Below are 13,879 nucleotides of genomic sequence, written 5' to 3'. Positions count from 1 at the left end.
ACAATGTGACCTTAGGCAAGTCACTTACTATAATATCATAGGGCTTATCTGAAGAATAATTCCAGGGGTGTCCTAATGACCTAATGAAATGATAGACATAAAACTACATTGTAAACTGCATTTTTAAAGCTATAGAAAAATGTAATGGGAGTGGGGAGGGAGGAAGGCATGCCCGGAGAGTGGCTTCTCAGTGCCCCAGGGTGTTTTTGGCCTCGGCACCAGTAACCTCTGGCCAGGGCCCAAGAGGGAGGTTCAGTTTGTGAATCAGTGTATAACACTCCCTCTCCTCAGTCTCCTCACTCTTTCTTCCTTCCCCTCTCCCATCCAGGACAAGCCAAGAGCCTCAGGGAGCAGTCACAGCTGGCCTGCCCCCGTGCCATTTCTCTGCCCAGTGCTGGTAAATAAGGGGTGAGAAAGGAAAGCCACAACAGACTCCGGAGCTGGGAGCTGTGCCATTGCCACTTACCCTTATCCTTCTGCCTTTGCTAGGGACTAATGCCCCTCCTGCCTCTCCCAGCCCTAATGCCAACCCCTGCAAAAAAAAATAGCCTCCCTTTCCCCTGTATTTTTCTTTGTATCTCTCCATGGTGCCTTGCAAACAGTACCTTCTTAGTGTTTGGTGACTGATCTAAAGCGAGGCTGTCTGCAAAGGAAGCTGGAGGCTGTCTCTCACATTTCAGGAGCTTCACCATTCAGCCCCCGCCACATATATTCTTGCATCTTTCTCCCATCCTTAAGGGGCAAGAATTACCTTTCTCTCATTAAAGCCATAAGCTCTGGGAGACATTCTAGTACAGTGAAAATAACATTAGTCCAGAATCAGATGACCTGGGTATAAATCCTGACTCGGAAGCTTACTGCTCAGAGCTTACCATAATGCCTGGCACATAGGAAGTGTTTAATAAAGGCTATTGATTGACTGATTGATAGTGTGACTTTGGGCACATCGGTTCACCTTCCCAGGTCTCAGCACCTTCATCTGAAGAGGCCAGACTAAATGGTCTCTGAGTTTCCTTCCAGCAAGGAATCTAGAATCTAGTCAGGAGAGGAAGAAGGGAAAGGAGGGGAGGAGAGGAAAGAGGAGGGAAAGGAAGATGAGACCTACCTCATTAACTTGAGGCTTAGTCTATGATAGTGGAAAGAAGGTGGCAGCAGGGAGAGAAGGCAAACCGGAGAGCATGATGATAGGAAGTTGGTATCGGGCAGGCAGAAGATTTACTTCATATTCCTGGGAGGTGGGGAAGCTACATAGGAATAGAACACTCCTGTGTCCTCTCACAAGGGGAGAAAGAGCCAGACCAGGACCCTGCCATTCTGGCCTCCAACCTTCCCCTCAGAACAGACTCACTATTCCATCTGGGTTGGGAGGTAGATGCTTAGGATGGCCAATGGCTCCTCTGATAAGACGTCTTAACAGTATAATTTTTGGATGGTTAATCATGGAACAAGATCCTGTTAGTCAGTGCAAATTATGGGTTATTAATGGGATGTGCTTTAATTGGTCTAACACTGATGCTTGATGAACTCATTGCTTCCCTTATGTCCACTGGCTAGAGCTTTGGGCCAAGTTAACTTCCATTTCTCCCTGCCAGCTCCTGGTCGCTGCCCTCTGATGCCTAGTACTATAGGACCAAGGGGGTGAGAGAATTCTAAGGCAATATCCTCCTGCTTCTTTTCCCTCTTGGCTTTTTTCCCCAAAGGCCGCATTCTGGGGACCTTATGAACATTTTCATCTAATCAGCATAACCCTCCTTTCTCAGGCAATTTGCTGACTAAAACTCTCAATGGGCTTCCTCGAAGGTTATCATTTCTTGCCATCTCCCATATCTCTCTGTCATTGAAACAGAGACAACTTTTTCTCCAGATAATCCAGGGCACTCTCAGTTGCTTAGCTTTTGCATAAATTTGCTGACTTCAAGATTTCTTAACTCCAGATGCAGTTGTCTCTCATTTATCCAAGTTAATCCAAACTACCAGATAATCCCCAAATCATTTTTATTAAGCTATCCAATGTACCATATGCCTATTTTAGCAGCTGATTTACATACACAGGAAACCTTCTTATCTCGCAGAGTCAAGAATCGAGTGCCAATATTCTGGTTACTACAGAAGTCTAATGTATAACACATATGGATTATAAATTTTCAGAGAATTAAAACAGAATAAAATAAAATACACTTAACATAAAACCCCACTAAATTCTACTCTGATGCCTCACCATAGCATGGAAATGACCCTGGATTCTCAAAGGATATGGATAATCAATCGACAAGCATTTAAGTGCCTACCATTAGCCAGGCAATGTGCTAGGTATTGAGGATAAGATAAAAATTCAAAAGTCTCTGCTGTCAAGGAGCTTATGTTCCACTGAGGGAGACAAAATGTACAAAAATAAGCATACCCAAAGTAATATAAGGTAATTTTTGAGGGACACTAGAATATGGTAAACTCAGGTAAGGAGATACCATTTGAGTTGAGCATTGTAAAAACGGAGAGATTTCTTATAGTTGGAGGTATGCTATTAACACTGGTTGCTGTGCAAGGCCCCATGGAAGATACAAAGAGAAATGTAGGGGAAAGGGAGACTACTTTTTTTTGGCAGGGGCAGGAGGGGCTTTTGGTCCTGAGCAAAGACAAGATAAGGGTAAGAAGGAAATGCATTCCAAACACAGAGAACAAACTGGGGAAAGACTTGAAGATTGGAGATGAATTTTTTGTTGTTCATTCATTCAGTCACATCCAACTCTTTGTGACCCCAAGGACCATAGCATGCCAGGCCCTTCTATCCTCCACTATCTCCTAAAGTCTATCCATGCTCATGATCATTGCTTTTATAACACAATCTATCCATCTCACCCACTGCCATCCCCTTCTCCTTTCACCTTCAATCTTTCCCAACATCAGGGTCTTTTCCAATGAGTTGCATCTTCTCATCATGAGGCCAAAGTATTTAAGATGAATATGCCATCTAAGATGAAATACATATGAAGAAAAGCAAGAAGCCAGTTTATCTGGACAATAGAATATCTGAAGAGGAATAATGTGTACCAAACCTGGAAAGGTTAGCCTTAGGTCCTGAAGGATGTAAATAAATGCTAAATAAATCTGTGGCATCAGACTGCAACTTATGGCAAGTCTCACCAAACTGAATAGACTTTAAGCATGGCCTGGTGCTAGACTGTGTACGTCTGTTGTTCAGGGACAAATTCAAAGAAGCTCTTTAGGGGTTGGCCACAGGCTGATGTAGTTTCCAGCTTCAAAGACTCTCAAAGAAAATCTACTCAGTCAGAGCCTGATAGCTAATTTCCATTGGTGAAGGAAGTATTCTTGGACAAAAAAAAAAAAATCACGCACCCTTACATTGTAACGTAAATTTAACATAACTGAATCTTTCTTTCCTGATTCCAAAGAGACTTACAGGATCTCATAATGCTTCAGGGTCATCACTGTGAACACCCACTGTGAGGAAGGTTAGAACTCATCCAGCTGAACCTAAGTTCCTTGAGGGCAGAGGTTTTGGGTTTTTTTGTCTTCATATCCCCAATTAAGTACAATCTCTTGCATATGCTTAATGTTTGCAGATTTAAAATATATTCAATTGGCTTGTAAGCATTAGAAAATAAAGGAGGCAATTACTAGGAGTCAGCATTGGCTCACAAAGAACAGTCAGAAAGTATTTGCTAAGTGTTTACTACATGCAAGGCACTGTACTAAGAGATGGATATTCAAAGAAACACAAAGACACCACCCCTGACCTCAAAGAGCTCCCATTCTAATGGAGGCAGCAACACAGAAGTAAATATGTACATACAAAATATATACTGAGTAAATGGGTGGTAATTCCACAGTGCAGGCATGGGGCAGAGGGAGGGAGGAAGAAGAACAGAGGGGAGAGGAGGACAAGGAAAGAACTCTGGCAGGAGATGGGATTAGAGCTGAGTCCTAGAGGAGGCCAGGGAAGCCCTGAGGTGGATGTTTTTTTCTAAGTGAGCTACCAAACACGTATTAAGTACTTACTAGGTTCCAGAGACTGTGCTAAGTACTAAGGATATAGTTTTTAAAAGGTTGGGGATGCAAAGAAAGGCAAAAAAGAAAATGCCTACCTCAAGGAGCTCATAGTCTAATGGGGGAAACATGTATGAATGACCATGTATATTCAGAGTAAATGGTAGACAATTTCAGAGAGGAGGGCCTGGGGGCCAGGGCAAAGGCACACCATGGCCAAAATACATACCCTACCAGCAAGAAGACCCAAGCAGCTGGATTGCAGAGGACGTGGAGGACAGTCAAACTGGAAAGGCAGGAAGAGACCAGGTAACGAAGGGCTTTAAACACCAAACAGAGGAGTTTATATCTGTCATTTCAAACTAACTTCATTTCCTTTTTGATTGGATAGATCAGAGGCATACTGCAGATACAGAATATCTCGATGTCAACAAAGTTCATCATGCTAACCTGATAACACAGTTGGGTGGCTTTGTAACTAATTTCTTGAACAATCATCTTGGAAAGTGTTGATGGGCATGAAGCCCATCTTCAATGATGATCACAGGGATCTGTCCTCAGACAACATTTACATCAATGGCTCCAGTTCAGAGCACACTACCTGGCATGTAGTAGGCATTTAATAAACGTGGATTGATTGACTTAAATGAAAAGTTTGATGGCATGAGTATCAAATTCATAGATTACACAAAGTTGGGAGAGATAAGTAATACACTGGATGACAGAATCAAATTTCAAATGGGATATAAGGTAAAGTAATGGGGTGAAGCTAAAGCAGTAAAAACTTTTAAAAGGATGAATGCTATTTAGGTTGAAAGAAAACATGTGATGCTATGGGAAAGACAGCTTAAGCAATACATACATGTGTGTGAATGTGCATGTATTTATATACATACATATATGTATAAAACCTGTTGGTATCACCTTAATTTTTCCTGGAGCGAAGAAAGCAAACAAGCCCATAGTGTGATGTAGCTGCTAAAAACACAAACAAACAAAACATCCTAATGTGATTTTAGGGTTCAGTCGTTGTTCAGTCATTTTCAATCATGACAAATGGGCTCTCATGACCCTGTTGGGATTTCCTTGGCAAAGATAGTGGGGTACTTTGCTATTTCCTTCTCCAGCTTCTATTACAGATGAGGAAATCGAGGCAAACAGATTTAAAGTGATTTGCTCAGGGTCACATAATTAGTAAGTATCTGAGGCTGGACTCAGGTCTTCCTGACTCCAGGCTCAGTGTTTGTCTGCCTCACCACCCAGCTGCCTCATTTTAGAATACATTAATAAAAATATAGTATCTACAGCAAGGGAGATCCCACTATTCACTTTAATGGCCTAATCACATCTGGAATATGGTCCTGTAAATGAGTACCATATAGACAAACCAGAGAATGCTGAGGAGGTGACTAAGATGCAGAAATGTATAGAAACCATGTCATGTGAGCAGGGGATACTTAGCCTAGAGAAAAGAAGATTTGGAGAGGACTATAAACCATCTTCAAATATCTGAAGGGCTGTCTTGTGGAAGGGGGATTAGGCTTTTTCTATGTTAATTGAAAGGGTGAAAACTAGGCCCGATGGGTGGAAATTACAGGGAGGCAAAGCAGCTCAATATAAAGAACTCTGAGCTGTCAAGGAGAATGGGCTGCTGCCTGAGTTGTGATCTCTATGTCACTGCAAGTGTTCCAATAGAAGCCAGATGAACCTGTCAGAGATGCTGCCAAGGACATGAGAAGAGGCCAAGGTGACCTCTATGATTCCTTCTAGCTCCAAAAGTCTATAATCCTAGCAGAGTTGCAGTTGACAGTGTGCTGGATGAGAGAGCTCACTGGAGTCCAGCCTAGCCTTCATCACTGAATGGGCATTGTCTCAGTCAAACTAAGACCTGTTAAAGACCTGACCTTAGAAGGCCAAGGTCTCCCACTGCATCCTAGGCCATCTCTAGTCATCCTGATCTATATCTTGCCACTGGACCCAGATGGCTCCGAAAGAAAAAGTGAGGTTGGTGACTTTGCACAGCCCTCCTTCACTTAAATCCAGTTCATTTGCAAGTCATGGCCGTCTTCCAGATGTCACAGTCCTCTTCAAGAATGGAGGACAAACAACAACAGTGTAATGTTAAAAAGCAATTTGCATTTATCAATTGGCCCTGGAGTCAGGAAGACCAAAGTTCAAATCCAGACTCAGATACTTACTAGCTGGGTGACCCTGGGCAAGTCACTTATAAAATTGCCTCAAAAAAAAAAAAGGACTACCACACTAGGTTGTCCTCAGCTCTTTCCAGCCTAATACTGTCTCTAATGGGAATTCAGAGGAATGGTTCATGAAAAGACATAACCTCTTCACTGACACCATGCCCATAGGAGCTGGAGACAAAGCCCATGAAGATTAACGAATCCATCAGATCCATAGTGGAATATCTGAATCCCTGGACCTATTTTAATTTCAAGCCAATATCACTACTTGGGGTATTACACTCCAAAAATTTACTCCCTGTTCGTGAAAGATTTCTTTTGATTCATCCTAAAGTTTCTGTCCCCAAGCTTCAAGGGAGTCCCTTTTCCTGTCCTCCTGGTTTGGAGAAACAAGTTGTGGTCCCATTCTTAGCCCACTTCCACCTACATCATGAATTTAAAAGCTCCTGCTATTTCCCCTCTGGGTCTATACCTTGGAACATTGAATGTTAGAGCTGGCAAGGGACCTTAGAGTTCATCTGGCCCAGTTCCCTCCTATTATATGAGGATATGTAGGAAACTGAAGCCCAGAAAAGGGAAATCATTTTTTCCAAGGTTATAGTCTTCAGTCTTTTCAGCTTCTGCTCAAATGGATGCTGTGGGTCATTCTGCTTGCCCAGGAAGGTTCTTCTTCTGAGTAGCTCAGTGAAACCCAGAGGAACAAGGTCAGCCTTTGCACAGCCAGAGTCAGCAGTTGCTCATGTGACACAATTTTTAAACTACAAACAACTCCACAACTGGAGCCTGAAATTCAGCCAGTAGAAACATTTCTTTGGACTTCATTTCCTCTGTATCCCCCACCATTATCCTCCTGCCCCATTCTGCTGTCATCTTTCTATTCAATTCAACAAGCATTTATTTGATATCTACTATGTGGCAGACCCTGTGTGATACAAAGATCCAGAGATAGGAACAAAAAAAAAAGTGTTCCTGCCCTCAGGGAGATTACATTCCATCCAGGGGTGGGGCATGTACACAGATAAGTAAATACAACATTGTAAAAAGGCAATTTCAAGGATTGGGAGCACTGATAACTGGAAGAAACAGGAGGGGGCACCAGCTGAGCTTTGAAGGGAGCTAGGTTAGAGGCGGAAGTGAAAAAGAGCGTTCCAGACATAGGGGAAGCAAAGGTAAAACGACAAGAAATGAATGCATTGTCATGTACCCGTAACACTGAGGAAGCTGGTAAGACTAGAATATAGAGTGCATAAGGGGCAGATTATGTATAATCACTTTGAAAAGATATGCTGCAGCTAAACTGTGAAGGGCATTAAATGTCAAACAGGAATTTATATTCTTGTTTCCAGAAGTCATCAGGAGCTATTGAAGTTTCTTGAACAAGGAAGTAACAGGCAAGCCTCTGCTTTAAGAATGTTGATTGAGAAGCGATATGGAGGATGGATCAGAGAGAGAAGTAGCTAGAAGCAAATCAGACCAGTTAGGAGGTTATCATGCTACTCCAGGAGAGGGGTGACCAGGGTCTGAACCAGGATGGTGGCCACATAAGTGGAGAAAAGGGGATAGATGCAAGAGATGTTGTAAGGTAGAATCTTTAAAAATGAAAATATAGCTCCCTGGAAGGTCTAGTGCAAGGGTGGGGAATCTGTAGCCTCAAGACCACATGTGGCCCTCTAGATCCTCAAATTCGACCCTTTGACTGAACCCAATGAAATTTGGATTCTGTCAAAGGGTTGAATTTGAGGACCTAGAGGGCCGCATGTGGCCTTGAGGCTGCAGTAGTGTATTTAGGAGCTGCATGAAGGCACCAAGTAGCTAGAAGCAAGAGGCTGCTGAGGAGAACCACCAAGAGCAAAGTCTGTAAGTTTTGCTGAGGGCCTGCCTGGCGCAGAAGCCAAAAGAGATAAAGAGGAAAGCCAGACTGAGGGGAGAGGCACTAATAGCCTTATCTCTATCCTGGGAAGAAAGTTGTTCTGAGGGGGAGGCAAGCAACCTTAAAAAACTAGGTTTCTCTGAGGGTCCAGCACAAGGGAAGGGCTCTCTCAGGGGGCAGCCACATCCTCTGAAGATCTCAAGAAAGCAACAAATAAAAACTCCTTGGGAAGTGGGGAGGGAATAACAGAATGAGTGTCTGCAACGCACGAAAAGCTGGGCTAAATATGGACTCCCAAAACATAAGACACCGCTCACAACAGTTTCCTGGAAAAGGCCATCTGGAGAAGTGTCTCGAGCGTCGTCTGCCACTTGGAGGAAGAGTGTCTCAGAAAACCCCATTCTGGCAAGGAATTCCGAAGGAGATATTCTGGGAAGGGGAGACAGAGGAAGACTGGAAACCCAATACAGGGGCCCTAATTTGATGAAGCCACTGCCTGGCTCATTAGGAAATGCTTGTTGATTGACCAATTGACTGAATTGCCTGGCAATTCTGGGCCCATCACTTGGCCTCCTCTTCCTCAATTGCCCTACTATTCTCCAGACAGAATTGTGGATAACCCTCTTCTTCCATATCCCCAGAGAAGGCAAGGCCCCAGTCTCCCTTCCCTCATTACCTATTCTTATTTCCCATTCCTCATAAGCAGCAGTCCCTCCTTCTGTCTAACACTATTTCCCAGTGCTACATCAAACTTCTCTCTTTAGGTTTACACATAAGTCATTTAATATCCTCAGTTTCCTCATTTGTAAAATGATGGTGTTGGACTAGATGATCAGCTCTTAATCCTATATTTCTAAAGACTTTTTCCTATCAAAAGGAAGATAGAGAGAGAGAGATAAAGACAGAGGCAAATACAGTGACAGAAATAGACAAGAGAGATACACACAGAGACACAGAAGGAGTAGATACTGAGAGGGAGGGAGAAAAACAAAGGCACCTTCTCCAAAGACTGACTCAGCCCCTAGGCCATATTACCTGTGAGACTGTAACTTCACAAGGGCAACAGAAAGAGGATCTGGAGATCATGAATAGGAGAAAGGCAAGAAGGATTTGAAGATCAAACAGCTGTCAGAATGACCTCATCTACTAGCCCAGAACGACCAGACTCAAGCCAGGGATTTAAGCGCCCTCCCTCATGAGGGATTCGTTTCCTCTATTAAATGGGTCAATTTAGAATTCCCTCTTTTCTTGTGTCCTAGAGAATTCTGGGAGAAGATGGCCTATGTCCTGTTTCCTCGGCAGTAACAGTGCTCTCCCTTCCTCTCCCCCTGGTGGGCAGCAAACCCATCCTGCTGCTATAATTTGGTTGGTGGTTAGATTTTACCACTACCACAACATGCTGATGCTTCTGGGCCCACCCAGGATCAAAATCTGAAATCAGCCCAAGACCCCAGAGAATTTTTTGGATCCAGGTTGAGGTGGGTGAGGGGAAGGGGTGCACATAGTTCAAGATGGATGAGGGGACAAGGGTGATGGTTCAACTTACAGATGGGAATGCTGGGGCTCCAATATCCCCAGGTGGCAGAACTCTTACATTCTTCTAAAAATCTGGAAGATTTGGTTCCCAGAATACCAAATTACTCAGGACATCACATACTCAAATGCAACCACCACAAAGGCACAAGCTGTCAGGTTTTCTGGTTTGTTTGGGGGTCAGGGACCAGTAGGGGCAGTGAGGAGAAGAGTACTGAAGAGGGAAGATTCATAAGAAGAGGGCACACTCTCAGAGATTAAACTTCTCATGGCAGTAGCCACAGTATGTCCCTCAGACCTGTATTAGACAGGCTGGACTCTGCTAGACGTAAGTCTCTACCGAGAGGACCCTCTATTAATATTTTTTGGCTCCCAAGGTCTGAGTTCCACAGCCCAGCTCATTGACTACCATCACTACCCTCAGTGACGCTGCCTTCCTCACCAGCCCAGACTGCAATTTAAGAACCCAGGAATATCCAGTCAGTTTCAAGCTAATCTCAGACTTCCCAGAAACCTTACCAAATAAGCCCAGCCCTGTTTTAGACCCAATTCTGCAAAGATCTTGTGGAAACACTTCCATACTGATGGGTTTCTCTGCCAGGTCAATCCCCCACAACAGGGCCACAGCCAAAACAAAAGGATCTGGGCAGAGGTTGCACTAGGGGAACATAGGATCCTTAAAAAGACAATGTGTTCCCCAAAATACACACACATACATTTCTTCCCAGCCCTCATATTGACTGACAGTTCCTTCATCCCCAGGTCTGGGCAGGGAGGTGAGGATGGAGAGAGGAGCAAAGCAGATCAGATGCTCTCTAGACAAACCCAGAAGGCAAAGAACAAGGGGAGACTAGCTGTGGACTTGGCCAGAGAATCAGCTCCCAGGACATGGCTACACATGGAAGCCTGAGCCCCCAACCCAGTCTGCCTCTGTGGACCAGCCACAGGGACCCTTCTCCTCTTGCCAGCCTACTTGGCCATTATATGTCTCCACTCTTTCCTTTGCACCTGCCACACCCCCACTAGTGCTATTTCTTGGTCAGCCAAAGCCTGAGGAGAGCCTGTGGCCAGGCCAGGGCCATTAAAGTTAAGGAAAATAAAACAGAAATAAATGGTAAAAAGCAGCTTCTGGGTGAAAATCGTCCTGGCCAGACAGACACCTCTCTACTCCCACCCCATTCACCCCAGCAGCTTTCCCAACCAAAGAGTCCCTGCCTCTGGAGGCCAAACTGTCCTGGCCTCCCCTCCTCCTCCTGAACCAGTTTTTACAAAACCAAGAAAGCATATTGAACAGAAGCTGAGACCAATGCTGAAGGAACAATTCAGTTAAGCTCAGGGTAATGAGAAGCCCCCCCAGACCAGGCTTTGTGGGGTTTTATTGTTTTATGGAGAGATGAACAAATATGTCACCTCACCCAGACAAAAAGACCTGGGGGGTGGGGTAGGTGGGGATGGGGGGCGGGTACAGAGCATCACTCCCTAGCAAAGCCCATCTCCAGTCCAGATGTATTCCTATCACTCCAGCTTCCCTGTACCATCTCCATGACAACCACGTCATTGGGATGCTATAGCCACTGCCGGATTGATCTCTAAATGTAGCTTTGTTATCAGACAGTCGGGGTAAAATGTCCTGATCTCAATAGGACCAACCCCAAGAGGATAGCCAGTCCCCTAAGTCCATCCCAGGCTGGATGGTCTCGCTCATGGATGCTTCCTCCGTCCATCGATCTCCAGTGGGTCGTGGGTATCTGCTTAGCACAGCCCTGGTCCTGTGTGCCCCCTCCCCAGGCCAAGGGGGGCGGGGACCTCAGCTCTTGGGGTGCACAGGCTACCTCAACTGTCCTAACCCGGGCAGGAGGGGGATACACCAGACTCCCACCAACTCAATCTCCTCCATCCACCAAACCACGAAAGTGCCTGAAGCCACCCACCAAGTCCCCTGGGCAGGGGGAGAGCCCAGCACTGCCTCTCACACTCACCAGAGTCCCAGACTCTCCTTCCAATGCTGCCCGAGCTCAGATGGCCTCCTCATCGAGGAACCGTGCGGAAGAAGCAGCAGCCCCGCCCGTGCCTGGGGGGCTCAGCCCCTCCGTTCCGGCACCCAGCCCCTTCACTTCCCCCCTCTTCTTTCTTCTCCTCGGCTGCTCAGCCCTCCTCAGCACTTCCCTCAGGTGTCAGGAGATTGCTCTAGATCGAGGATACAGAAGGAGAGAGAGGAGAAAGGGGTGGGGGGGTGGGGGTCGGGAAAGGGAGTGGGGGGAGGGGACCGAGGAGTCGAGCAGGAGAGGGAAGGGGAGAGGAGGAGAAGGAAGGGAGGGAGGGAGGAAAGGAGGGAGGAAGGAAGGAAGACTGCAGTCTGTGGAAGGGTGGGAAGGCAGCGGTCGGTCGGTGGGTCCGTCTGTCAGTCTGTCGCCTGAGCCCTGCGCAGTAGTAGGCAGGGAGCTGGGGTGCCAAACCCCTCTGCCAGGAGGCTCCAAGAAGTGTGTGCAAAGTGCTAAGAGCATCGGCACCTTCTCTGGGTGCCCAGGTCAGAGACAGAGGCCGCCCAGCCAATCCCAGCCCCAGAGCAAGGCTGGGAGAAAGGAGGAGAGAGAGAGCTGCCTAGCCCTTTTTAAGAAAATGAATGAGGGAGGAGGGAGAGGGGAGGCGGGAAGCAGGAGAAAACTCCCCACGTGGGGGAAGGCGGATTCGGGGCTCCCGGCGCCAGTTCCCCTATCCCTTCAGGACCAGCCACGCTGAGGGAGCTGTGAGAGCGGCAGACGCGGGTACCTGGGTCTGGGGCAGTCCGACAAGCTATCTCCTTCCTTCTTTCTCTCCCTTCTCGAGGAGGGCGTGGAGGGAGACGGGGACACAGGAGGAGACAGACCCAGAGAGACCGAAAGCGAGGAGAGAGACAGCTAGAGAGGGAGACAGAACCAGAGAAAAGGAGACCAGAGACAGACAGAGATCCAGGGTGGAAGAGAGCTGGACATAAGCACAGACAAAGACTCAGAGTGGGGGAGACTGAGGAAGACTATGACAGGGAAGGAAGGAGAGTCAGAAGGGGAGAGAAAAGACCGGAGGTGCAAGGGTGAAAATAAATAGAAAAAGATGGAGCAAAGAGGCACCTAGAGGAGTATAGATGGGGACCCAACTGCAAAACCTGATTTTTAAAAGAAATATAGACCTAGAGGAACAGAGAAGTCAGGGAGGGGAGGAGAATTATCCTTGGATTGTGAAATCTGTTGCAGAAGCTTCCAATAATTTCTTAGGAACAGGCATTCTTAAACCCAAGTTCAAGTCTGACTCTCTAAACGCTGTCTGCCATCAACTCTGACCATGGAGGTCCTCACAGAGCTCCCCACACTCAAATGCTGAAGCCTGCTCCAACCTCTAACCTCTTACCCCATGCTTTGTACAATTTCTATCTCCAAGATTTCTTAGCCCATCTGTCATCTCTTAAAGAGGAAGAGGGTGGGATGGGGTTAAAGACCTGCTAGGTAACTCAGAAGAGTCATGAGCTATGACCTTGAACTGCCCCATACAGGGCTGGTGAACTCCCCAAGACTTAGTGGAGGCAGGAAGTGACAGGTGGAGCATGTCATCGGGGCCTGGTCCTCCCAATCACGAAGGGATAAGAACTGGGTGTATACCTAGACCTGAAAGGCACAGATTATTACCTAGACCCAACCCAGGAACAGTCAGAGCATGAAGAATAAAGTTTAGGTGCTAAGCAGGTAGAGATACACTATATGTATGTATACACTATGTATACTACATTATATGCCAGATATTATTCATCATATTATTGTTATTATTTTTCCTGCCCTTGAATGTCATAAGAAACTGTAATCTCCAAGAAGAGATACAAAATGTCCTTTCCTAAGGATTTTTTTTTAAATGAGGACAATGTGATCTATATTTTGGAGGATACAGAACTGACTCTTAAGAGTAAGGGAAGGGAGTAGTGTGGCATAGACTTGTAATCTGGAAGACCTGAGTTCAAATCCTGTCTCAGATATTAACTAGTTGTGTGACCCTGGACAAGTCATTTTACCACTTCAGGCCTCCATTTCCTCATTTGTAAAACAGGGATGATAATAACACCTACCTTAGAGGATTGCTGTAAGGAGAATTTGAGACAACTGATTTAGATGTTCTGCAAACCTTAAAGCACCATACTTAGAAGTGGGAGTTGTTCTTATTATTCTCATTGAGGAAGCTTTGGAATGAAGGAGAATACCAAAGTCTAGGACAAGGTTAAGAGAAAAGATTTCTAGCCATGGTGAGGTCT

The 13,879-nt window shown here is 45.8% G+C and overlaps 1 protein-coding gene across 1 annotated transcript in view; it reads right to left on the bottom strand.

Annotated features, from left to right (window-relative positions):
* PSD2 (pleckstrin and Sec7 domain containing 2) overlaps positions 1–12,278 on the bottom strand; it is a 72,853-nt gene extending 60,575 nt beyond the window's left edge. The window contains 1 exon segment of the mRNA XM_021005119.2: positions 11,586–12,278. The gene's annotated coding sequence lies outside the window, so the exon portion shown is untranslated.
* Between the last annotated feature and the right edge of the window lie 1,601 nt (positions 12,279–13,879).

This window comes from Phascolarctos cinereus, unplaced genomic scaffold, assembly GCF_003287225.1.
Source record: "Phascolarctos cinereus isolate Bilbo 61053 unplaced genomic scaffold, phaCin_HiC Scaffold_2;HRSCAF=192, whole genome shotgun sequence".
Taxonomy (NCBI): domain Eukaryota; kingdom Metazoa; phylum Chordata; class Mammalia; order Diprotodontia; family Phascolarctidae; genus Phascolarctos; species Phascolarctos cinereus.
The sequence above is the reverse complement of the archived record's forward strand: the minus strand, read 5'-3'. Positions and strand labels throughout refer to the sequence as shown.